The following is a 26,714-nucleotide window of genomic DNA, read 5'->3' on the forward strand; positions in this document are numbered from 1 at the left end:
GTGACTACAGCAGCCAAAACAATATAGATTTACTAGCCAGCTGTTTTATTATTCATGAATTCATAAATCCTGTCGATACAGAAATCTCAGTTAGTTGAGATATTCAGTTCATAGATCCTTTTGTTAGTGACAGTGAAAGAAGAGGAATAATCAGTATTTCTATGACCTACTGTAAATATCTTTCGAACCTACGGATCGAGAAGGAAATTCAGTTGACGAATTCGTATGGAGCTATGAGATTCAATAAGAATTATTTTACAGGAAATGCTACAGTGTGAAGGGAACATACAGTAAATGCGTCTTTGACATTTCAAGTAGAGAATTAAAGTAAATCTCCAGTCGATACTCCTGGGTAGAATTCAGCAGCAGTGCTTCTACGATGCAGAACTGTTTTTCATGATCTTCGTGTATGCAGTGGTCAGTAATAAAGAACTCTGCTTGTTCCACATAGTCGAGTCATATGATGGTTAAGCAATGGCAATACAGTATCACATTAAATTCCATGTTCGATCAACTTCTAAGCGATAAAAAACAAAATGAAAATTAAAACACCTTCAGCTGTCAGTCGCATTCCTTTGTTAAGAGGAACTGTTGTTTAGACGGCTGAAGGTGTCTTTAGTTTTAAATTTTATATCGTACAGCCGAGGTCCCTCAACGATCTTGTACAAAGATGGACTTACAGAGACTTATCAAGGATATTTTACAGTCTGCCAACGACCATATCAACACCGGCCATCAATAAGCGTCTGCAATCAGTAACTCAAATAACACCAGCACAGGAATGTCCGTTTCCACGAGCTTGTGGTACAAATAGTTAGTTGGTCTGACCGACCATCTTACCACTCTTGAGTTCACATGAAGGAGTATACGGAAACAATACGTGGGATCAGATAGCGTATACGTGCAAATTTTTCTGCCAAGAAACGGGAGGCTTGATTTCTTTTATTCTTCTTGTTACATACAAAAATATATATTCCTTTGTCCTTACTTTTATTTACTTTGGTGAAAAACACTGAGGTACTATTGTTTCTGTTCTCTACATAAAAATTACTGATAATTTAAATTCATTCGCAAATGACATATTTTTTCACACCACCCGTTTAATATTCTCATTGCCTCCGACAAAATGACAGACTTAGATCTTATACATAATGAGCAATAAAAATTTTGGAACGTTCTATTTCAGTGCAGTAATGTGATAGCAGTAGATTTAGAACACTTTTTTTATTCCCTGAATTTTTAATTTTTGTGTTCACGCACTAACACAGAAGTTATTTCCAAGTTTAACAAAACTTCTGATGGGAAGTAAAGGCTTGCGGTTGGAGCCCAACGTTTTATGTTCCCTCGCTTTTTTTCGAACCGGAACGAGTTGGAGATAGTCCGACTGAAATTCTGCAAAAAAAAGTCTGCTTCCGGAAAAGCCGCTCATCCAACACTTCCACCCCTACCACAGTCACCACCACCACCACCACCACCACCACCATCACCACCATTTCTACTGCCAAGTATTGCCATTTCAACTATTGTCATTTCCTACAAGGGTCATCTGTCTTAACATGCAGTGCCTTCCTCTCATACTTAATTGCTGAAAGTGCATAACCGACACACCTTTGAACGATCAACTACATCTTGATGCATAGACGTATCTTCATTTCTTACAGTTCAAAAGCACCCTTTCAGCATTCGGTATCTGCTCCAATAGCTGCTTAATATCCAAAACACAGTGTACGTATCTACACAGCTTTGACAACAAGCTCGATGCTTACATTGTAAATTACTTACTGCTCTCCAGTTTCCAAAATTACTTAAGACTTACTTCTTGAATATACTGTGCTTAAGTGTTTACTTCATGCTGGAAAGATGTGCAACACGTTGTAGACGCTTGTCACGTGAAGTCTTACACTTTTCCAACGCCCTACTTCTTCTCTCTGTTTCTTTTCTTCTAACCTTAATCGTAACTTCAGATGATATACAGGCGCAGATCGAAGAGGGGTGAATGGCAAGGGGTCATGATCACTCCTTTCCCCTCCAAACTTAGTTTTTCACATACCCATAAAAGAATAAATGCAATACACACAACGCAATGTGATTTTTGCATCAAATTCATTATACTGTCAGTAGTTGAAACTGCTCCAAGGTTCCCAAACTGTGTTTTACATCTCGCCCCTTACTGCCACCAGTCCTATCCCAGAAGCGAAATTGCACCATGTCTGCCGTCTATCAGCCAAGAGACCTCGAAAACTATGGATACAGTGCTGGTTCCTTTTTCCACTATTTTTACTTACCACCCCTTTACACCTGCACTTCATCGCTAAAGGTGCTGCTTTTTCTGATAGTAAATTGTATGTAGTTTGACTGAAACTACTCCAGGTGTTCCAGAGCTACTCTTAGCAAGTCATCACTTCCCCACCTCCACACTACAAATACGAGTGAATACTAAATCACACATGTATATGTTTTGTAGAAATTGTTGCAATTACGTCCTCACTCCCACGGCAATATTCTCCTTTTATTAACTAGGTTGGTACTAATGTTGGTTAAAATTTTCCCCAGAGTTCCATTGTTATGCTACAGCGTACGTACACACACATTACCACTAAATGTTACGTAAAAGTTCATATATCTACACCGCAAATAGATGTATTGCCGGCACAAGAGATCTCAGGATGTATAAGCAAATACATATATAGAATAAAAATAAATAATAATCTAGAGATGACAAACCTTAAACTTCTCTACTTCCTTTGAATAATGCACTTCAAGACAGAGCTTTCTCGATATTTCCTCTGAACTGACCTTAGAAGTTGGTGGGTGTTTCTGCTTTCTAATTTACAAACGACAGAATATTTTACAACTGTGCTTTGGTGCACTCACGGATAACGACCATTCGCCGACAAGGTCACTATAGGCAGAACACTAGCTCACAATGGATAATGAAGGAGGAGGATAGTGACCATGGCTTTCGAAGGAAGCATCCCGGAACCCGTCTTAAGCGATTTAGGAAAATCACAAAAGATTGTAAGTAGAGATGACCGCAGGCGGTTTCGAACTGCCCTGCTTCCAAATACGAGTCCAGTATCTTCTAACTGCGTCACCGCAAGCGCTGTTAAGTGAATAAATGATTAATGCCAGATAAACATATTGCAAGAGTATGTCGCTTGGTTGAATTTGTTTGTAAAATAAAAACCATTCTTCGGAATCAGCGAAGTACGTCTAACGTATCGTATAGAAAAGACATTTTTGGCAAACAAAAACGTTTTCTAATGTCTTCCTAATTGTGCATCGCTTCTCGCCAATCAACAACGCAGGTCGCAGGTAACACTGGCATTGGAAACTTCCGTAAGATCGATTTCTGCTACAGTCGTGCAGCAGGAAGGTTTCGTTTAGTACGAATTTAAGCTGAGAAAGAGACTAAGAGAGAAACAGGATGGGAAATACGGAATACAATGTCGCTGTCAAAATATTTTACGAGTGCTTCTTCTTTTTTTTTTTTTTTTTTTTTTTTTTTTTTTTTTTCTCGTCCGCCGCTTCCTTCAGTGAGTTACGTCGACTGCTATTACGTAGCGCTTGATTAATTTACTGCGCGTCACGCACTGAGATATTTCACTTTATGATGGCTGATGAACGACAGGTAAGCATGCGAACAAAAGAAAACAGAATCTGCGTTCTGTAATTGCAGACAGCATTTCTCTTCTTGCGTGCAGGTAAGATCCGTGTTTCCTGTGACCACGTAAACATTCTTAGGGAAACGTTCCTTATTTATTGACGATTATCCTGTAGAAAAGCCAGTTTGTGTTTGATGCATTACAGCCTACAAGCGGAGAGATGCGAACAGCTGTGCGTCTGACAGTACAAACTGAAGTGTTTATTTTCTTCTTCGCCTTTCTAAGCTTTTGTAACATAACGTCAGCGGCACATAAGCTCATATGTCCATAGTCATCTTTGTTTTTCCTTGACAACTAAATTATTGGCCTGTTACACACGTTAACAATGAAATTACTGCAATAGGCGGTGGAGTCTGCAGGTAGTCACAAGCTGAATGTTTAAGGGGAGCTGTCAGAAATGGCCGGATGCCGCAAATGGAAAAGCTCTGCACTCAAAATTTAGTTTGCATATCGTGTGAATAGGTTCCTCCCTCACTCATTTCTAGAAAAATAACTTATTTATCAGTGGCTACATGAACTGAATTGTCTATGGTATTCATTTATCGTGTTATAAAGTTCTCCTTTCATAAGAGCAGAGTCAGACAGTAACATCTGTATGACAATTCCTTTTTAAGATAAAAATCGGTTTACGAGTAAATAAACAGATTAATAACATAAGTAAATATTCGTTATATGTTACTTTACCACTGATTTCCCCTCACCCCCCCCCCAAAAAAAAAAAAAGAAAATTTAATAATAAGCCACGGTATGAGAAAGGCGTCATTGACAAGTAAGACGCATCGTTTGGCCAACAAAAAAGTAAGCAAATATATTTAAACTGAAAGTGGGTTTCTCGCATTATTTTCCAAGAAAATTGCATCAGAGAATCGTATTTCATACAGTAAGGAAGCAGTGTAAACGGTAAATGTCCTTTGTCGGCTACTTTTAAGAGACCAACTCCTGTACTTTATTTTGTTCTTTAACCTTAGAATAGAGAGTCCAAAATCGTTGTTAGCTTAAATTAACACTGGGAGTTGTTTCTGAGTCCACATGAAAATTATGAAAAATTGTATCATATTCATCCAAATACTTTTGTTATAATGTTACGTGGAGCACATACACGACCTATCCTATGTTTTCTTGTTTGTTTGGCGCTAGTTCCTTTCACAAGCGCCGTTCATGGGAATGTGCATATGTCATCAGCGATGAAGATTATGTCATTTAGTTGCTCAATGGACTATACAGGATCTACGTAAAGACCTAATGTAGGAGGGTAGAAAGTGATGGCAGCAGTAATTAATCTGAACGTATCTGAACCTACTGCTAGCGCACTGGCTTCTTATTGCAGTCATCTGCGTTGGAACCTCGGCACAGGACACAGTTTCAACGTGTCTCTAATATTCAAAGCACGCGTATGATACACTAAACGGTTGAAGTATGTCCCCTCAAGAATTTATTTACTTGTACAGTAACTGTTAACGAAGATCGTGCACTTACAATTTGTGAAACACCTTCTATCAGTCTTTACGCTAAAAAGATATCACCACATAATGCCACTGTATTCAAAGTATTCTAATACTTCGTTTGAAAAAACCTTTGAAAGAGTTGTGTTACATCAACAAAACATTAAACGCTTCATAGGACACCTTTCTGAGTTTTCAAATTTCGATCTGAAACAACACAGCACAAAGCAGAACAGTAGTTGCTCATGTGCAATGCCAACCATATTTTCTACTTAAATGGAGCGTAACTGAAACCGAATTTTCGTTATCGTGTATAGTTGTAAATAACAACGTATGTGGCTCAGCGGATAAATTTCAGAATATGCTAATGGTTCTACTTCAAGCACTATGTTTCACTGACACCACCCACACTATACGCTTGAGGCAGAGCTGCGATCTTTTGATCAAGACTAAATTAATATACACGATAACTGCATTTTACGCACCAGAGGGGAGCTGGAGTCGAATTCCACGTGTCTGTTACCCACACTGAACGTCATAATTATTGCCACTTCAGAAGTTGGCACGTGTCTGTTCTTGCTAATCAACGACACATGCAATGAAAGACTAGAGTACAGGCCGGTATTCTGCTTTCATTGTTGTGGTCTTATGTATAACTGACTCCTGATGATGTGCGCAATCTTGCTCCGGAAAAAAATGTGGTTATTAGAGGTAACGCACGACTACAGAAACGGAACTTATAGTGTCGTTTGAAATGAAGCCACTTTTATGCAACTATCAGCAAAATAAAGCGTCACCTCGAGACGAAATTGATTTCAAACAACTCTAAGCAACATGAAGTAGCTTGTACTTTTCAGGTGCCTTTCTAACAAACTTGCGATATTGCGGAGCTATTTATATATTTATCTTGCCGGACTTGCCAAGTCCCTACGCATACACTAGCATAAAATGCTTGAAGAGCCATAACCTACTTTTCGTATTAAACAATCGTGACTAAAGATCCGAAAAAATTACTTTCCTAGGTAATATGGAACACTCTTTTCTTAAAAAAAAGCCTTGAAATGAGTAGAAAATGACTTTTGTCGCTTTCCATACCACGGAACAACGTGAACGTACCCATGGAGTCACTGTAAGTTGTTGGGAATCGGATGTTATTGAGAAGGCTTTTGCTACAAAACATCAGATGACTGTGTGTTGTGTGATGTCCTTAGTTTAGTAAGGTTTAAGTAGTTCTAAGTTCTAGGGGACTGATGACCATAGATGTTACGCCCCATAGTGCTCAGAGCCATTTGAACCATTTACAAAACATCAGAACTTTATATAATTTTCAATAGTGTTATAAATTAATGAAATATATTAATGAAAACAAATAGTTTAAGAGCTTCTTTACATAAGGGAAAAATGACACACAGAAAAAGTACATTAAACAACGTGAGATGTGTGGGAAGATTCAAAGCGTCCACAGGATTCACGGAACGAATTCAGTAACTGTTCCATTACTGCACAGAACCGTTTCTGTAACAAATCTCTTAGAAAATTCTTTTGCCACCTTCACTTGATACTCAAGAGCAGCACATCCTAGACTGCAGCACATTGATTTTCATCCGACGATGTAGAGGGAATGTTGAACGGCCCCGTCAGTCTTACCAATGTTCCAAGAAAGTGTCGACTGGAGACTCGTAAACTCAGCTCTTCGTATTAATCCAGAACATATCATCGACGTCATACCTGGTCATGGGGCTGTCTGTGGAATCAGGGCGATCCACTGTGCCATAAACTCTATAAAACAACGACCCATTTGCAACTCGTGAATAAAATAGAAGAATGGAGAAATAATTCTCAGTTACTAATTTGCAGGAGATTCATTGATTTAAAGGAAGATCTACATGTAATTTTAACAAAATCTGTTTCAATAATCCTTGAAAAGCAATATCGTTTGAGGCTTTTTGTCATAATCCTATGCGACAGCCATACCTGAGGGAGCTTATGTTGACGTCTAAAAGGAAAAACATACGAGCACTAGAAAAAACAACACCTGCTGCGCTACTGGAAGTCTGTATATTCCAAATAAGTGCTTCATTGCTGGTGGTCCATGGTGGTATATTGATGAGTTTTTGTATTTAGGTCAGTAGAAGACAATGACTGGTTGGAGGGGCAAAAATATCGGAGGAGTGCTAAAGAAGTTTTTAAAACTCAGTCTCCATTGTATCCGAAGTGGAAAAAAATTATCAATATTCTTGACTAATGACAGTCAACAGCGACTTTTAATGCGTAAACCTTGCAATAATAATTTAGGTTTGCTAAGGAAGCTGTAGGTTTATTTATTCATTTATCTATCACGTTCCCACGAACACTGTGAGTCCGAGTTACTTGCTCATGGAGTGAGTGAGTACACAGTTTACTGAACACCTATTCAAAAGAGTTGAAGAATTAATAAAACACGAAAAAATGTGAGTGACTGTATAAATAACACATTACAACGAAATGTTCGCAGCTACTACGAGGATCTGCTGTACAGAACAAAAGGTGTGTGCCACACGGAAGCTTTCCAACTTGAATACTTGTGAGTTTATCACCATTTTCATTCATTCCAGCTGGAAGCCTATTGAAAAAGAAATCTTCTGAACAGTGCACACTATTCTGTACAATGATTACGGACGCGTTGTTCAAGTGCGTATCGTTTTTCTGTTTAGTGTTCACTGAATGAACCAGTACAGTCAAAAAGAAATCTCTTGATGGAATATGTGTACAGAGATGACAGAGTTAGAATTAAGAGACACCTCAACAGCGGTCTACACGAAGTTAGTGAACTGACATCTCAGATCAGTGTACAGCTCTTTTCTCGGCTGAGAATACTCTTGATGAGTGCAAAGAGCTTTCTCAGACGAGATAACAGAGCGAAAGAAAGCGAAGTAAACAAGCATTCGTGTTTCATTGTCTGAGACAGTACTGATTGTTCTTAAAGTGAAAAGAATAGCATTCACACTATGCGTAAGATGTTGAATGCGAGGTGCAATGGAAGGTAGGAACATGACATGGGAGAACATAGAGGAGCTACATTAATTCGTGTAGCTGTATACTTCAGTGCATGAAGAAGTCAAGAGGATGCTTCATTCAACAGTAGATGCCAAGTGTCCGATCTCGACGGCGATTATTATTATTCGTATAGCTTACGTAGTCATTTTACATTCTTCTGTTTCAGTGGTTAAATATACGTAAAATAGTACATAATATGAAAACAAACCAAAACGCGTGTACGTTATTGTTAAATTTCTAGGTCTCTTAACCAGTCCAGATATCATAAATGTCACCGAATGTAATTCATTGACTCCACCAGGAAATTTCCGTAGTAAAACCTCTTCGATCAGTTGTTACGAAGTTTACACAGCAAAGCCACATTGGCACGCCGGGACATCTTTAAAACTCCCATTCTCAGAAACAAGAACCACACATTTATTATTCTGTATTGAAGACTAAATCCATTCACTCGTTTAATATTGGCAGTAACTAGGCGAGAATCTGCTGTCGGAAACTTCTGCCAAACCTGTCTTCATTTCTTGACACATATCACATGCAAGAGGCTCATTTTGCGTTTGTCAGAGTGGTTTTCTGGTTTGCAGTCTGTCGATAGGCGTGTTCTGTAGTTAATAGTACGGATTGTGCGGAAGTGAGTTCTCATGAGTAGTACTCTCTTAAACAGCTGCTGTTTCTCGTCTAATTCACGGTAGTGGAAAACACAGGAAGCGTACGAAGTGGTCGAAGTGGTGCTGATTCAGTAGTGCCAGCCATTATCCTCACTGATTTAGTTTAACATCCATTTTGCATGTTTTTCCGTGTTGGAGCACAGACACTTCTCTATCGGAGAGAAGACCAATGCCGATACAGCAGTTAGTCTTTGCACCCCGTCCGGAGTCAGTCAGGTTTTTAGTAATATCAGTTCTGAAGTTCACTCTTTTGCTGTATTTTCCATGTGTTCCTAAAAAATAAGGACACGATCTAAAGTGAGCCCCAGATATTTTGAACATTGTTCTTTCGGAGGAAAATTATCGAACACCACATCTAATCTGTGATTCGCCTCACGGTTATTAAGATGGTAAACATGTACCTCTGTTCTAGATTTATTGGTTTCAGTCAACAATTCTTGAAGGAATGATCCATAGTCTCTTCCAGATTTCCTGCTTGATAAAGTAGTCCAAGGTAGTTAGAAAATTGCATGTTTTTAGCATCTGTATTGGGCACATAGCCGCTGTAAAGATTAAAATTGTTTGTGGATAGCACAGAGCCCAGAAGTAGGCGATCATTTAGCCTTCGCTGTCTACTACCATTTTCTCTAGGCAATACTTTGAATCACATGTTAATAAGCATTCTATCCATTGGATACCCCACGATTTTGCATGATATAATATCTGCAAATCTAAGCAGCAGGCCATAGTGTCATTCTGTATCAAATGCGGCCTGAAGATCAATTAATGTTACTGCAGTCTCTAATTTACATTGGTAAACTTTTTCAGTCACTGACTGAATTCAATTTAGTAACATCCTTTCCAGTAGTTTATAAAGTACGCTATATGATATTTGTTTATTAAATATTTCATTTATTTATTTAACCTGATCTGGTTAGGTCGATTTGGCCCTCCCTTACATCTGACGAGGGTTACACATCTATGGCATCTATTACAAAATAGTTACCTAAGTAAATAACAATTTTAATATGACAACTAGTATTACAATTATTTGAGTATCTGAAGTGACGGCGTGAGTAAATTATACTGACTGTGAACTAACGGAGTTGATACTGCCATTACGTGCAATATCGCAGCTGCAGCCACTGACAGTAATAATAATAATAATAATAATAACAAAAAAATGCCTCTGAGCACTGTGGGACTTAACAGCTATGGTCATCAGTCCCCTAGAACTTAGAACCACTGAAACCTAACTAACCTAAGGACAGCACACAACACCCAGCCATCACGAGGCAGAGGAAATCCCTGACCCCGCCGGGAATCGAACCCGGGAACCCGGGCGTGGGAAGCGAGAACGCTACCGCACGACCACGAGATGCGGTCGATAATAATAACAATAACTATAATAATAACGACAATAATCTTGACATTAATAACAAAATGATAATGGCAGATGAAAGAAAAGTTTATAGGTTTACAAAACAGATGTTTTCTGATATAGCGAGTTCTGGGAAAGGAAATTTAGAGAGACTACATCGGCTAAGAATACTGGGAAACAAGGAAGATCAGGTTGCAAAAACGGGTGTACAACGGTAACGAGTACGACGAGTACGTAAGGGGCAATGATGACATTGTTGCTTTTATAGATATGTCATTACCTGAATAAAATTTTCACTCTGCAGCGGAGTGTTCGCTCATATGAAACTTTCTGGCATATTAAAATGATGGGCCGGACCGAGACTCGAACTCGGGACATTTGCCTTTCGCGGTCAAGTGCTCTACATTCTGAGTACCCAAGCACGACTCACGCCCCGTCCTCACAGCTTCACTTCTGCCGGTACCTCGTCTCCTACCTTGAGCACTTGCCCCCGAAAGGCAAAGGTCTCCAGTTCGAATCTCGGTCCGACACACAGTTTTAATCCGCTAGGAACTTTCATGTCATTACCTGTCTTCAGAAACTGTAGATGTTACTTAGTTCTCTAATACAATGCGGGAGGTTGTTCCAGAGTCAGATTCCTGCTACTGAGAAGAGGTGGTTGAACGATGCAGTGGGACTAAAAGGATTTTGGTTTGATGTGAGCGGGTGTTACTGTCGTGTTGTTGAGAGAAGAGCGTTGAGGTCGATGAGAGATATGATTGACTGTGCTCGTTGATACGACAGTAGAGAAGACAGAGGGCACGAATATCTCTGCTCTTGTCTGCACGCAGACAGATTAACTGTGCATATGATTGTGAAATATGAGCAAATATTCGAAAACATCACAGATGTAAAGAACACAGGCTTTCATTACCAGTGCCAGGCGCTCCTGAGAAAGGCCTTGCAGGACAACATTGCTCTAATCAGTACTTGGAAGTATGAGTGTTTGTAGAAGTTTCTTTTTCAGGTCAAGATGAAAGAGCTTTTTTATATTTCTTTAAGGCACCGAGAGATGGTCAGGCTTCTTGCACGTTACCCACCACAGCAAGAAAAAAAGTGCCACGAAGTCGTTACGCTGTCCGGCACTTTGCACCTGCTCAGTGCGCCGTGTCGTTACTCCAGCACGGACTTTGCCTTAGCCTTAGAGGACTGCCAGTACGGAGACAGTGCAGACAACGGCGCCCACGTAGGCTCCTAGAGGCGCTTCATTAGCTCCATTTTTTTCTTTCAAAGTCTATCCCCTTTAACTGGCTTGCGCAAAGGTGAGTGGCGTAACTGCTGGCAGAGAGCCGCAGTCGCGCATCCATCGCAGCGAGGGCCAATCAACGTCGTGCGTAATCGTCATTAATCCGCGCCTGGCGACCGCAACGGCGCCACACCGGTTGCCCGGCAACAGATCGCATCGCAGCAGATTAACATTCCCCGGCCGGGAGGCCGCTTAAGATGCGTGCGCCGTGAGCGGCTCTCTCTGACACGCAATGCGGAACGTTTCGCGTGCGCCGGCCTTGAAACAGTACAGGATGAGCACTCCGGGGCCGGCGGCGGGACGCGCAGGGACTCCCAACGCGCACTCGGGTATTCCGTACGGCTGACCGTCATCAACTTCCTACACAGACTGATTACCGGCGCTGCTCCCAGATTCTAGATACCTGCTCCAGAGGGTCACTACAAAAGGATTCCATCTCGCTTTCTTTGTTCACCGTTTCGTTCTTAGTATACTAAGGTAGGTTCCTTTTATTATCACGCGGCTAAGAATCGTAAATGAAGACTCTCAAGCAGTGAGCTACATATTATACCTGATGTGCCGTATCGTATGCACTATGAACCGAAATTTTATGGCCTAGTGGCATTGCGGGTACACGATGCAGTAAGAAAAGTACAGGAACTGGTCGAGAATATGGGAACACCCCGAGAAATGCTTGCTTCATCTACATCTACATCTACATCTGCATGAATACTCTGCAAATCACACTTCCGTGCCTGGCAGAGGATTCTTCGAACCACTTTCACAATAGTTCTCTATTGTTCCAATGTCGAACTGCGCGCGGAAAATACGAACACCTATATGTTTCTGCAGGCAACGGCCTTGCCGCAGAGGATACACAGGTTCCCGTGCGATCACCGAAGTTAAGCGCTGTCGGGCGTGGTCGGCACTTGGATGGGTGACCATCCCGGCCGCCATGCGCTGTTGCCAATTTTAGGGTTGCACTCAGTCTCGTGATGCCAATTGAGGAGCCACTCGACCGAACAGTAGCGGCTTCGGTCAAGAATACCATCATAACGACCGGGAGAGCGGTGTGCTGACCCCACGCCACTCCTATCCGCATGCTCTACTGAGGATGACACGGCGGTCGGATGGTCCCGGTAGGCCAATCGTGGCCTGAAGACGGAGTGTTTTTTATATGTTTCTGTGCGAGCTCTGATTTTCCTTATTTTACTACAATGATCGTTTCTCCCTATGTAGGTCGACGTCAACAAAATACTTTCGCGTTCGGACGAGAAAGTTGGTGATTGAAATTTCATGAGAAGATTTCGCCACAACGAAAAAAGCCTTTCTTTTAATGATGTCCACTCCAAATCCTGTATCATGTCAGTGACAATCGCACTCCTATTTCGCGATAACACAAAATGTGCAGCTCTTCTTTGAACTTTCTAGATCTACTCCGTTAACTCTATCTGATAGTGATCTCAGACCCCGCAGCAGTACTCCAAAAGAGGACGGAAAAGCATAGCGTAGGCAGTTTCTTGACTAGATCTGTTACATTTTCTGAGTGCTCTGCCAATCTACATCTACGTGATTACTCTGGTATTCACAATAAAGTGCTTGGCAGAGGGTTCAATTAACCGCCTTCAAAATTTTCTCTCTGCCGTTCCACTCTCGAAAGGTACGCGGAGAAAAACGAGCACTTAAATTTTTCTGTGGGAGCCCTGATTTCTTTTATTTCAGCGCCATGACCATTTCTCCATACGTAGATGGATGCCAACAGAACGTTTTCGCAATTGGAGGACAAAACTGGTGATTGAAATTTCATGAGAAGATCCCGTCGCAACGAAAAACGACTTTGTTTTAATTATTGCCACTCCAATTCACGCATCATGTCTGTGGCACTATCTCCCCTATTTCGCGATAACAGAGAACGAGATGCCCTTCTTCGAACTATTTCGATGTCATCCGTCAGTCCCGCCTGATGCGGATCCCACACCGCACAGTAGTACTCCAGAATATGGCGGAAAACCGTGGTGTAAGCAGTCTCTTTAGTAGACCTGTTGCACCTTGTCAGTCTTCTGTCAATGAATCGCAGTCTTTGGTCTGCTCTCCCAGCAACATTATCTATGTGATCCTTCTAGTTCACGTTATTTGTAATTGTAAACCCTAAGTATTTACATTTGTGTGACTTCACATTTGTGTGACTTACCGCGTAATCGAAATTTAGCGGATTTCTTGCAGTACTCATGTGAATGACTTCGCACTTCTCTTTATTCAGGGTCAATTGCCTCTTTTCGCACGATGCAGATATCTTATTTAAATCATTTTTCAATTCGTTTTGGCCATCTGATGACTTTACAAGACGGTAAATGACAGCATCTTCTGGAAACAATCTAAGAGGTCTACTCATATTGTCTCCTACGTTGTTAACTTAGATCAGAAACAACTGAGGGCCTATAACACTTCCTTGGGGGACGCCGGATATTACTCCCGCTTCACTCGATGACTTTCCGTCTATTACTACGAACTGTGACCTTGTAAGTAGGCTGTTTATGTTTTCTTTATGTAAGTAGGCTGTTTACGTTTTCTTATTGGCAAAGTTACGTAGCGCTCTATATGAAAATCACTGGCTGTGCTGTGTGCAGACTGTGGCTAGTTTGCATTGTTGTCTGCCATTGTAGTGTTGGGGGGCAACTGGATATGAACAGCGCATAGCGTTGGGCAGTTGGAGGTGAGCCGCCAGCAGTGGTGGATGTGGGGAGAGAGATGGCGGAGTTTTGAAATTGAACTGCTATATATATTATGATTATTAAGGTAAATACAGTGTTTGTTCTCTATTAAAATCTTTCATTTGCTAACTATCCCTATCAGTAGTTAGTGACTTCCGTAGTTTGAATCTTTTATTTAGCTGGCAGTAGTGGCGCTCGCTGTATTGCAGTAGTTCGAGTAACGAAGATTTTTGGTGAGGTAAGTGATTTGTGAAACGTATAGGTTAATGTTAGTCAGGGCCATTCCTTTGTATGGATTTCTGAAAGTCAGATTGCGTTGCGCTAAAGAAATATTGTGTGTCAGTTTAAGCACAGTCATGTATAAAATGTTCTAAGGGGACGTTTCAACCTTTCTAACAGGAAATCACGAATCCAGTCGCACAACTAAGGCAACATTCCATATGCACGCAATTTGGTTAGGAGACGCTTGTGAGGAACGGTATCTGGAAATCTAAAAATATGGAATCAATGTGAGATCCCTTGTCGATCGCACTCATTACTTCATGAAACGCAGTCTTTGGTTTGCCTTCCCCACAACATTTTCTATGTGTTCTTTCAAATTTAAATTATGTAATTGTAAAGCCTAGGTATTTAGTTGAATTTACGGCCTTTAGATTTGATTGATTTATCGTGTGACCGAAATTTAACGGATTCGTATAAGCAGTTATGTGGATGACCTCACACCTTTAATTATTTAGTGTCAATGCTTGAGGATAAATGCAGATGCTAGCAAAGTCCGCATGCTATGCTGTTGTATCTGCGCACAAGTGGCACCGGTGTGATGTCCTCAACATGTTGTTAGTGTCAGTCGTAGTCAGAATAGTTTTCTGTGTAGTTGTGAGTGCATCACGTCGTAGCTAAGTGAACTCTAACGTGGGCAAATTGTAGGTGCTCGTATAACGGATGATTCCTCAGCCGAGATAGCCGAAGTGTTCCCTGTTACAACAGGCACCGCATCGAAAATTTATACACCACACAGGAAAAGTGGAAGAACATCTACCGCTTAGTTAGAACGTAAGCTTGTGTTATGTGATAATGATCATTCTAGAGGACTATGACGAAAAAAAGAAAGGAGGACGAAAGATGCAAAAGTCATTACAGAATTGTAAGTCACGTTTGCAAACCTTGTCAGCATTAAAACAACACAAAGGGAGCTCCGTGAGCAATTGCACGGCGAGATGGAATTCCAAAATCTCTCAACAGCAAAGAAAATATGAGTAACCGGAAAACTTGGTGGAAAATCCATATATGTTCGACTTTGGAGCAATGTAAGAACGTCATTTAATTGGATGAGTCGTGTTTCAAGCAGTCCCAGGAATGTAATATGTCAGGAGTTCGGTGGTTATTTGGGTAGCTTTATCAAATGGTTCAAATGTCTCTGAGCACTATGGGACTTAATATCTGAGCACATCAGTCCCCTGGAACTTAGAACTACTTAAACCTAACTAACCTAAGGACATCACATACATCCATGCCCGAGGCAGGATTCGAACCTGCGCCCGTAGTGGTCGCGCGGTTCCAGACTGAAGCGCCTAGAACCGCTCGGCCACATCGGCCGGCGGTTGCTTTATCGTGGTACTCCTTGACCCCCATGAGTATTTTGCAAATTCGCATTATTGCTAAGGACTACGTGACCATTTTGGCTGATGAGGTTCATCGCATGGCACAATGTTTGCTCGTGAATGGTTTGTACTGTGTTCCAGGGCCTCTGTTAACACATATCTCATAATCCAAGACTGGTTTTGTCAGCACGAGTTTGAACTGACGCAACCCTCCTGGTCACGACGTCACTAGATCTCAATATTAGTGAGCCTTTTTGCTCTATTTTAGAGGGAAGGGTGTGTGATCGGTATGCATCTACTCGAACTTGCCAGTATTTTACAGCATTGGTGTCAGATTCCCTTGAAAACCACTTTCGACCAGTATTTATCCATCCAGAGGCGCCTGGAAGCTGTTTATTGAATGTCAACAGGTTTACTACATCGTATTAGGCGTGTTAATGAGTTGCATGTCTAGTGTTTCCTTATTTTTCCCACCCTTGTATATAAGCAAAGCTGAGAAAAATGAGAAATCATTCTAAAGATGAAACGGGCAGCCTATTGGGCAATACACACACATAAGCGATTTTGACAAAGGACAGACTGTCACGGCCCAGTATCTGGAAACGAGCATCGCAAAAACAGTTCAGGTGGCCAGTTGTTCTCGTGCTGCGGTCGTGTGCGTCTATGGAATGTGTCTGAAGGACGATGGAACTATAAACAGGCGACAAGGTATTGGAGGTCCTCCCCACATCGCAGAACATGCACGGCTTGGTCTTGCCTGCTCTGTAAAATTGGACAGGCGCAGATATGTGGCAGAGTTGATGACAGAGTACAATACTGATGCAGATGCAACTGATTCGGAGCACGCCAGTCAGCACACGTCATTGCCAATAGGGCTCCACAGAAGACCCCATGCTACTTCTTTTTCCTCCGCTTGCATCGTATCTTCACGGGATTGGCATATTAATTTGGATTTGGCAGTATTACTGGTAGAGGGTGGCCGGATGCCCTTCCTGTCCTCACCCCTTCACCCTCCCCCTCACTCCCCCCCCCCCAAAAATTACTCTTCAGGGACGGAGTACGTGTATCCCATCTGTCTGAATCTATTGTGAGTTCGTTCTCGGAATGTTGGTGAATCGTGCGACTGAGGGAGCGTGTGAGGACCGGTGAGGTATTCATCTAGTCAGAAGTTGGAAATTGCCCAAGAAACACGTGTAGGCTGGCCGGCACTGCAGCGGGCGGATTCGAACCGGGCCAGCGCGTTTCAACGATCACGGAAGCGGCGTGCTGACTCGCGGCTATCATGCTGACCTAGCGACATCCCCGATTTGCGACTGCAGCACGCACAGGGATAGTTGAGATTGGACCGTGGGTCTTATAACACTAGCCCGATCGGCGTGTGCGGATAGCCACTTCATCCAGGCGAACCACTGCTCGGAACATGCAACGTGCCGTGGACGCAGGCTGTCGATGGCAATATTACGCCATTGGAGACACTCACCAGGGCTTCCATGGGACCTATGGTAGTAGTCGAAGGTTCCGTGACAGCTATGGACTTCATAAAGATTATTGCAGGTCACCTGCATCCCTTCACAATTAGTTTCTTTCCCGACGGAGATGGCACATGCCAGCAGCAAGAATCGCGTTACAGTGGCATGAGGAGCTTCTGAGTGAACTCAGGTTTAAATCTTGGGAACCAAATACGGCTGATCTGAACTCGGTGGAACACGCCTGGGACGCTATTGGGCGCCAATACAGCGTTCACAAACCACCAGTCCATAGTTCGCGGTCACTACGTGGCTTGTGTGTGGATACCAGGTGCCAATTACTTTTTGGCTCATCGGTGTAGGCAGAGTGTTTCAAAGAAACGTTCAATTTCATAAGGCCATATCTTCTTCACGAATGAAGATACAAATCTGGAACTTACGTTTTGAACCCTAAACTTCTTGTCATATGGGTCCACAGGCTCTGTAATTTTTTACATGAATTCATGAAGAACTGTCTAAGGGTTTTGTTGTTAGGTACGGCAGTGGAACAAAACTCATGAACCCATACGTGAAAACCGAACTTGACGTCGTGTTGTTATCGGTAGAGTCCTCGCTGCCGGAGCTATTTCGGTCCGTGTTTCGCCCGTGTATCCCCACTGCGTGCCGCGCGAGAGAGCAATAACGCGGAAACAAAAGGCATATTGCGTTCTCCGTTGCAAAAGGAGCAGTCCAGTTACACTTGTACGCCTTAATTTCAGAGTACGGCACTGGACCCCCTACAGCTCATTGCGTCCGACGTTAGCAGCAGCAGTTAGAAGAAACTTCTTGTTTGTGTAAGGCGAAATGCGCGTGTCTAAAAAAAAAAAAAATGGTTCAAATGGCTCTGAGCACTATAGGACTCAACTTCTGAGATCATCAGTCCCCTAGAACTTAGAACTACTTAAACCTAACTAACCTAACGACAACACACACATCCATTCCCGATGCAGGATTCGAACCTGCGACCGTAGCGGTCTCGCGGTTCCAGACTATAGCGCCTAGAACTGCACGGCCACTCCGGCCGACTGCGCGTGTCTCTCACATGCACTCTTTCAGGACGTAGAGCGTATTCAACAGTTTTGCGCGTAGTCCATAGAAGTTTACCCGTGTCAGGTAGCAGTATGACATTCCTTATTTGTCTTCCTAACGTGTTTTGCGGTTGAGATTTGTGTTTCAAACATACGGGATTCAGTGTTGCAAGCTCTTCCTGATGCACATAAACGACAACCTATATATGGTAGAAAAAAATTTCTTTCCACGTTTAGATCTGAGTCGAAAAGCTACGCTTCACTTAAGTGGAAATGTGAAAATGTGGGAAATGTGAAAGAAAATCTGGTATTTTCATTCGGATTCAAATCTGAGAACTCAAGTGCACAATGGAAATGTCGCGGGGCACTCAGCAAGTAGGACGGACACTCTGAAGTCGTGTAATACGTATACGTAAAAAGAATAGAGTTTTAAGAAAGAGATAGAGAGAGAGAGACCGAATAACGTCTCGTCGATGTGGTAGTCAATACTGAGTAGTTTATAAGAAATATCCAGTCTCGTTCGATGCCTCAGTATGTTGCACAGGAGCAGCGAGCTCATCACACTTAAAACTATACGACTAGTGGACGATGTCCAACTTGAAGAAGTCGTGAAACATGGTGTAAACAAAAGTTTTTGTTGAATGGGATGTTATGTTCTGTTATTAGAATGCTGACAAAAGTCATTTCCCTGCCATGAAATTAAAATACAGTGGCAGGGCGGAGAAGATTTACGACCTTTGCACTGGACGTTCATATAATAATTTGCACTAACAGGCCACATTTAAAATATTACAATGGCCTGAAACTCAGCAAGTTTTGTTTTTGAAACGATTGCAAATATTAATTAAAATATTCGAAAAATTGAGCAATTATTTGTGAATTTTTATGCGACATTTATATTCGCGAAATTTGCATGACTGCAAATAAAACGACGGACATTTAATACACTCATGCATACACCGGTAAAAATTAATTTTCGTTTAAATGCTGCCATCTGAAGTCTTAGTTTACGTCCGACTAACAAACAGGTTATTCCAATATAATTCAGCGACAGTTTTGTATGTTGGTATGGACTTACTGTATTATGCTGACTTCCATACAGCTACTAAACAATACCGTGATACGAAGAAAGCTGCAGTGATTAAGCAGTGATAGTATGATGTATACACTCAGTAAATTTGGCCCATCTTCAGAAACACTATGAATAGTGAAAACAACAACTAAAACGAACCGTATTCTACATGTGAAAATTTAAAGATGGCGAGGAACGTGAATTTATGTCCGTATAAGTAATGGGGTAATGGAAAATTATAATGAATCGCAGTTCTGCACTGTGCCTAATGGACAAAATACGAGAGTACGGAATATATTTACGGATTACGACGTGTAGTAATGTGTGTGTCTTTGTAAGATATATCCGATGTTTACCTAACGTAAAATGTGGTATATACATATATAAGTTTATGTCACGTATGTGCTTCAAACCGACGCAATTTCGAAATTAGCTAATTGCACAAATTGAATAAAGAACATTATTCTCCAGACTATGGATTATGTTTTGATTGGTAAAACTTCGGTCGTTGCTCAAATGGAAGTGACGCGGGTGGGATAAGTGTTGAGGAGGCTGAGCTGGCAAGCTGTTTAAGTATACAGTTAGTAATTTAATAGCTCATTTTACACTCTGGAATGAAGAATGTAATAGTCTCCTACAGGTTCCTAAGTACTGCGTAGCTAGCGCTTGTGACGACATGATTAATCGCGGTTCGTACAGAATGAAACGATTAATCATTCGCCGTGTTCTCAATCCGCGAACGGAATGGGAGGTTGGTAAGTTAGATTCAAGAGGGGGGCGGGGGAGAGGAATCAAAAAGAGTTAATTAGGAACAAAAAATGGAAGCAATGTGTTGACTAATAAGTCAAGTTCAAGGTTTTTCCACCTTTGAGACTGATGGTAGGTTTTTTCCAGTTTCTAGTCATAATTATGATATTTCGCTTACTTTCCTTTACACTGATGCCATTCCCCTCCTTTAGACGACGGGTGTATAGTAAATAAAAAACGCAAGTTTCCACCCGCCTAGCATGTCCACCTTCATCTCTGACTTTATTGTCATGGAAATACGAAGTTACTTCTTGGTAAAAAAATCATTAAGAATTTTCGAAAGCTGAAAATGTCAGTGCATAAAGGACTAACTAGGGAAATACTAAAACTATAAATTAAAAATGGAGCCACATGGATTAAAAAGTGGAAAGTAACAAACGCATCTTCAGTCATTTGTAAAGTGACTAGAGTCATTGTGGCTACAGAGATGTACACTGAAGAGCCAAAGAAACTGGTACAGCTGCCTAATATCGTGTAGGGCCCCCTCGAGCACGCAGGATTGCCGCAACACGATGTGGCATGGACTGACTAATGTTTGAAGTACTGCTGGAGGGATCTGGCGCCATGAACCCTGCAAGGCTGCCAATAAATCCGTTGGAGTACGAGGGGGTCGAGGTCTCTTCTGAACAGCAAGTTGTAAGGCATCCCAGATGTGCTCAATAATGTTCATGTCTGAGAAGTTTGATGGCTAGCGGAATTGTTTAAACTCCGAAGAGTATTCCTGGAGACACTCTGTAGCAATTCTGGACTTGTGGGGTATCGTACTGTCCTGCTGGAATTGCCCAAGTCCGTCGGAACACACAATGGACACGAATGGTAGCAGGTGATCAGACAGAATGCTTACGTACGTGTGACCTGTCACAGTCGTATCTAGACGTATCAGGAGCTCCATACCACACGAACTGCACACGCTTTACACCATTATAGAGCATCCACCAGCCTGAAAAGTCCCCTGCTGACATGCAGGGTCCATGGATTCATGAGGTTGTCTTCATACCAGTACACGCCCATCAACTCTATACAGTTTGGAACGAGACTCGTCCGACCAGGCAACATGTTCCAGTCATCAACAGTCAAATGTCGGTGTTGACGGGCCCAGGTGAGGCGTAAAGATTTCTGTCGCGCCGTCATCAAGAGCACACGAGTGGGCCAACGGCTCCGAAAGCCCATATCGATGATGTTTCGTTGAACTGTTCGCGCTCTGATTGTCTAGCATTGAAATCGGCAGCAATTTGTGGAAAGGCTGCACTTCTGTCTCGTTAACGATTCTCTTCAGTCGTCGTAGGTTCCGTTCTTGCAGGATCTTCTTCCGGTCGCAGCGATGTCGGAGATTTAATGTTTTACCGGATTCCTGGTATGCACGGTAAACTCTTGAAATGATGCTACGTAAAAATTCACGCTTCATGGCTACCTCGGAGATGCTGTGACCCATCGCTCGCGCGCCGACTATAGCACCACGTTCAAACTCACTTAAATCTTGATAACCTGGCATTGTAGCAGCAGTAACAGATCTAACTGCGCCAGACACATTTTGTCTCATGTAGGCGTTGCCAACCGCAGCACCGTATTCTGCCTGTTTACATATCTTTGTATTTGAATACGCATGCCTATACCAGGTTTTTTGGCGCTTCGGTGTAGAATTCAATGATAATTATGAAGTTAATTACTGAAATAGACAAGTATGACTTCTCAATGTTCATAAAGCAATACGTCATGCGTTGGAAAACAATTACCGGAACTCAGAAACTTAGAAAACCTTCTATGAGAACTCTGCTTCGATGAATCTCACAGTCCGAATGTGACTTGTTGATGCAATCGTGGGAGCTGGAAAATCATCGAGTTCTAGAATTTCCGGCGGAGAGCGAATCTAAAGACACCTTCAATACTCTCATATATACTGTTCAGGATGATACACGAGTAAAAATAAGAGAGATCTGAGAGACAGTGAAGATTTAAAATCCTTCACCTAGACGGGTAACAGTTTGTAGCACAAACAATGCAGATGTCGCAATCACCAGCTTCAGAAAAAAATCATAATTGTGTGACCACTTCAATGGGGAACTTCCACTCGTTAACATACAATGCAAGGGCGTTTTTGAGGAGAGGAATAGTCAAAGCACTAGGGGCAGTGCTAGAAAGGAGGCAAAAAACGTTTTGTGCCCTTCGAAAGTTATGAGGATGATAGCATATGATGAGTTGACCTTGGACAACGATTACGTTAATCATAATGCTTCAGGTAACATGTGCAGAGTCAAGCTCCAGCCAGTAAACTAACCAGAGATCATACTTGCTAGTTATTAAATATGCGTCTGCCGGTGTACAAGAGCCTAAACTTTTTCATTTACTGTGATTTATACGAGGGGACATCAAGATGTAAGTTCCATATTACTGTAACAGGACAAGTAACTTTTACTCAGTGCTGCACTTCACGTCGACGTGACACAGATAGATGACACTGTTCTTCGATGTATGCACTAATTCGACGTAAAGTACGTTTGCAACGATCTACTAACTGCTCGAAGGTACAGATCCCGCTCATTGTCATGTAGTCATTCCCTCCAGATGTTCTTCCAGCTTTCTGAAGAGATGGTTCAAATGGCTCTGAGCACTATGTAACTTAACTTCTAAGGTCATCAGTCCCCTAGAACTTATAACTACTTAAACCTATCTATCCTAAGGAACATCACACACATCCATGCCCGAGGCAGGATTCGAACCTGCCACCATAGCGGTCGCGCGGTTGAAAAGATGGGAATCGCATCATGCAAGATGTACACTCCCACAACAGCACCAGCCATGTCTGTGTGGTTCTGGTTAAATTGTTGGCACCATTTCACTACAGAAGGACGTGATACCGCTTCCTCTCCTGGAACCCTTTAAAATCTCCTATTTTTTCCGTATACAGGAGATAAACAAACTTAACATGAAAACAAGTGTCTGAAACCGTCATCCACCAACGTAACAGAACATTCCATTCATAGGAGACAAATTTATCTACGCAGCAACTAGCTCCATCTTCTCCACTGGCCACCGCGCCTATCAGTCACGATTACTGAATGACAAACAGCATTACTAGACAGTTTGCCTGTGGTCCATGAACATACAAAGTCACATTTTCTGTCCTAGTGATGGCGTAGTGGCAGGCGCCCGCGCCTATAACTTCGATGCTCTGTAGCATCGTAGGATAAGGTTTCTGGAAACATGTTCCTATCCTCAGTTTGTTGTTCAAGACTCCCTCTACAGCCCCTCATAGTTTTTTCACAACATTTCTGGGATACCCTGTATACAATGTTTCTAACAGTAACTCTTTTATTACCTGATTAATTCCAAACCTGAAATATAAGATTATACTTCTTACAGACTAGTCGAAGAAACATATTAACTTATTAGGTTCGGTTAGTAATTATATGACAAAATGGAAAAAAATTGTTGCCCCTGAAGGGCATTATATAGGCAACTTTCAACTGACATCATGCACTATGAACCAGGTTATCCATTTATTAATGGAGATATCTCGTACGTTTGTACTGGGAATCTTATTTTGGTCATTTAATCCTCTGCTCCCTCGTTATTTCATCTCCCAAAGCTACCCATTCGTCTTGAGTTGAACATCTTTCCCTTGTTTCAACCAGTCGTTGCCTTATGTTCCCTTCGAAACGCAAAAATCCATCGGTCTTTCAATTTATCCAGAGCCCATCTCCAAAATTTCCTACCTTTATGCAATTTCTTCAGTTATGAACTGCATTTCAATACCAGTAAATTGCACTGAGGAGATAAAAGTCGTGGCAGAACTGTTACTTGCACTCAGGTGATTCATGTGAAAAGGCTTCCGACGTGGTTATGGCCGTCCGACGGGGATTAAGAGACTGAATGCCGAATAGTGGTTGGAGCTAGACGCATGGGACATCCCATTTAGAAAATGGGTATGGAATTCAATATGCCGAGAACCACAATATCAAAGGTGTGCTGAGCATACCAAATTTCTCACCATGGACACCACCGTGGCCGATATCCTTCGCTTAACGAAACAGAGCAGCGGTGTTTCCGTAGAGTTGTCTGTACTAACAGACAAGCAACGCTGTGTGAAGTAACAGCAGAAATAAATGTGGGACATACGACGAATGTATCACTTAGGACAGTGCGGCGAAATTTGGTGCTAATGGGCTATGGCAGCAGACTACTGTCGCCGAGTGCCCATCCTAACACCAGGACATCGCCTTTAGCGCCTCTGCTGGGTTCGTGAGATTTCGGTTGGATCCTAGACGATTAGAAAACCGTATCCCGGATAGATGAGTACCGATTTCAGTTGGTAAGAGCTGTTAATAGCATTCGAGTGTGGTGCAGACCGCACAAAGCCATGGACTCAAGTTATCAATAGCCGGCCACTGTGGCCGAGAGGTTCTAGTTGCTTCAAATGGTTCAAATGGCTCTGGACACTATAGGACTTAACAACTGAGGTCATCAGTCCCTTAGAAATTAGAACTACTTAAACCTAACTAACCTAAGGACATCACACACATCCATGCTAGAGGCAGGATTCGAACCTGCGACCGTAGCGATCGCGCGGTGCCAGACTGAAGCGCCTAGAACCGCTCGGCGACTCCGGCTGGCTCTAGGTGCTTCAGTACGGAACCGCGCTGCTGCGACTGTCTCAGGTTCGTATCCTGCCTCGGGCATGGATGTCTGTGATGTCCTTAGGTTAGTTAGGTTTAAGTAGTTCTAAGTCTAGGGGGCTGATGACCACAAATGTTAAGTCCCATAGTTCTTAGAGCCATTTGCACCATATCAAGTTGTCAATAAGTCACTGTGCAAGCTGATGACGGCTCTAGCATGGTGTGGGCTGTGTTTACATGGAGTGGACTGGGTTCTTTGATGTACCTGAACCGACCATGGAAATGGTTATGTTCGGCGATTTGGAGATCATTTGCAGCCATTCGTATTACCAGGCCACAATTATTTGCGAGTGGTTTCTAGAACGTTCTGGACAATTCGAGAAAATGATTTGACCACCCACCCAGCATTTATGAAATATAATCGAGAGGTAGCGTTCTCGCTTCCCGAGCACGGGGTCCCGGGTTCTATTCCTGGCGGGGTAGGGATTTTTCCTGCCTCGAGATGACTGGGTATTGTTGTGTCGTCTTCATCATCACCAATCATCCCCATTACGGTCGGAGGAAAGCAATGGCAAACCACCTTCACTAGGACATTGCCCAGTACGGCGGTGCGGGTCTCCCGCGTCGTTTCCCTACCCTCCGTCACGGAGTATGGGACTTCATCATCACCATCAATCGAGAGGTCAGTTCGTGCACAAAATCCTGCACCGACAATACTTTCGTAATTACTGACGGCTATAGGGGCAGCATGGCTCAGCTTTCCTCTGGGGACTTCCAACGTCTTGTTGAGCCCATGCCACGTCGAGTTGCTCCACTATGCCGGGGGAAAGTTGGTCCTACACGATGTTAAGAAGTATGCCATGACTTTTGTCACCTCAGTGTATTACCAGAGGCCACATTAATTACGTAATTTTAAGTTTTCGATAGGACAGTTGTGTAAGTCTTCTAACATCATGTACGCCACATACACAAACAGTGGTGCGTACTGGACGGAGAGACACTTTGAGGTGGCACGAGTTGCCACTGTGTGGCGCGGTGGAGGCCGGCTGGTGGTGTTTGCCGGCAGCTGCGGGCCGCGCTGCGGCATTACAATATTAACCGGCGCGGCGCTCTAAGGACTGCAGCAGGCAGGCAGGCAGCCCAGCGCAGCACAGGTGGCGGTGCGGTGCGGCGCGGCGCGGCGCGGCCTGGCCTCGCCGGGTCACTTCCGGCGCCTATCTGCGCGTCATCGCGTCACGCCGCCGCCGCCGGCGCTATCTGGCGGCCACATCTACACGCCGCAGCCAAAGCCACGCTGCTCCTGGGAACCCTACCCTACCACCGGCCTCCCTGCCTTTTCCGTCCTGCCTTTCTTCCCTTCTGTCCTTCCGACTCTGCTTACGGCGGCCCGACTCGGCGAGCGCCTCGAGGGACGTGATCCTTCCTGCTTACCACCGTACTTCCTCCACAATAACTTTGCGCCCGAGGACTGACGTCTGTTTTGAGCGGAAAAGTGATTCTATCTACACCTCCTCTTCTCAAGCCACCGTGAAGCGCGAGGGCCTACGTAAACAAAAACTGGGTTAAAACCATATTGACCTTTCACTGATCGTAACTCTTTCAAAAATAGGAGAGATTTTTGACTTATCACTACCAACCACAAACACACCCCTTAGAAAAATTATAAATGACTGTGCTTAAACTGACACACAGTATTTTTAGCGCAATGCAATCTGACTTTCAAAAATCCCTACAAAAGAATGGCCCTGACTAACAATAACCTATACCTTTCTGTTGTGTACATAGTTCCGCGTAGTCAGCGCGTACACAACTTTCCCACTAGAGCGCGCCCCCCTAAGCCTAATTTTTTTTTATGTGTGTGTGTATTGTGGACTGAAGAGATCATCCTTGATGACTTATTCTTCTAGGATGGGATGTAAGGATGCAAGGAAAACACTTTATT

The 26,714-nt window shown here is 42.8% G+C and overlaps 1 pseudogene; it reads left to right on the top strand.

Annotated features, from left to right (window-relative positions):
- Positions 1-12,286: 12,286 nt before the first annotated feature.
- Positions 12,287-12,404, top strand: LOC126102516 (5S ribosomal RNA; annotated as a pseudogene).
- The last annotated feature ends 14,310 nt before the right edge of the window (positions 12,405-26,714 follow it).

The sequence above is a fragment of the Schistocerca cancellata genome, chromosome 9 (genome assembly GCF_023864275.1).
Source record: "Schistocerca cancellata isolate TAMUIC-IGC-003103 chromosome 9, iqSchCanc2.1, whole genome shotgun sequence".
Classification (NCBI taxonomy): Eukaryota; Metazoa; Arthropoda; class Insecta; order Orthoptera; family Acrididae; genus Schistocerca; species Schistocerca cancellata.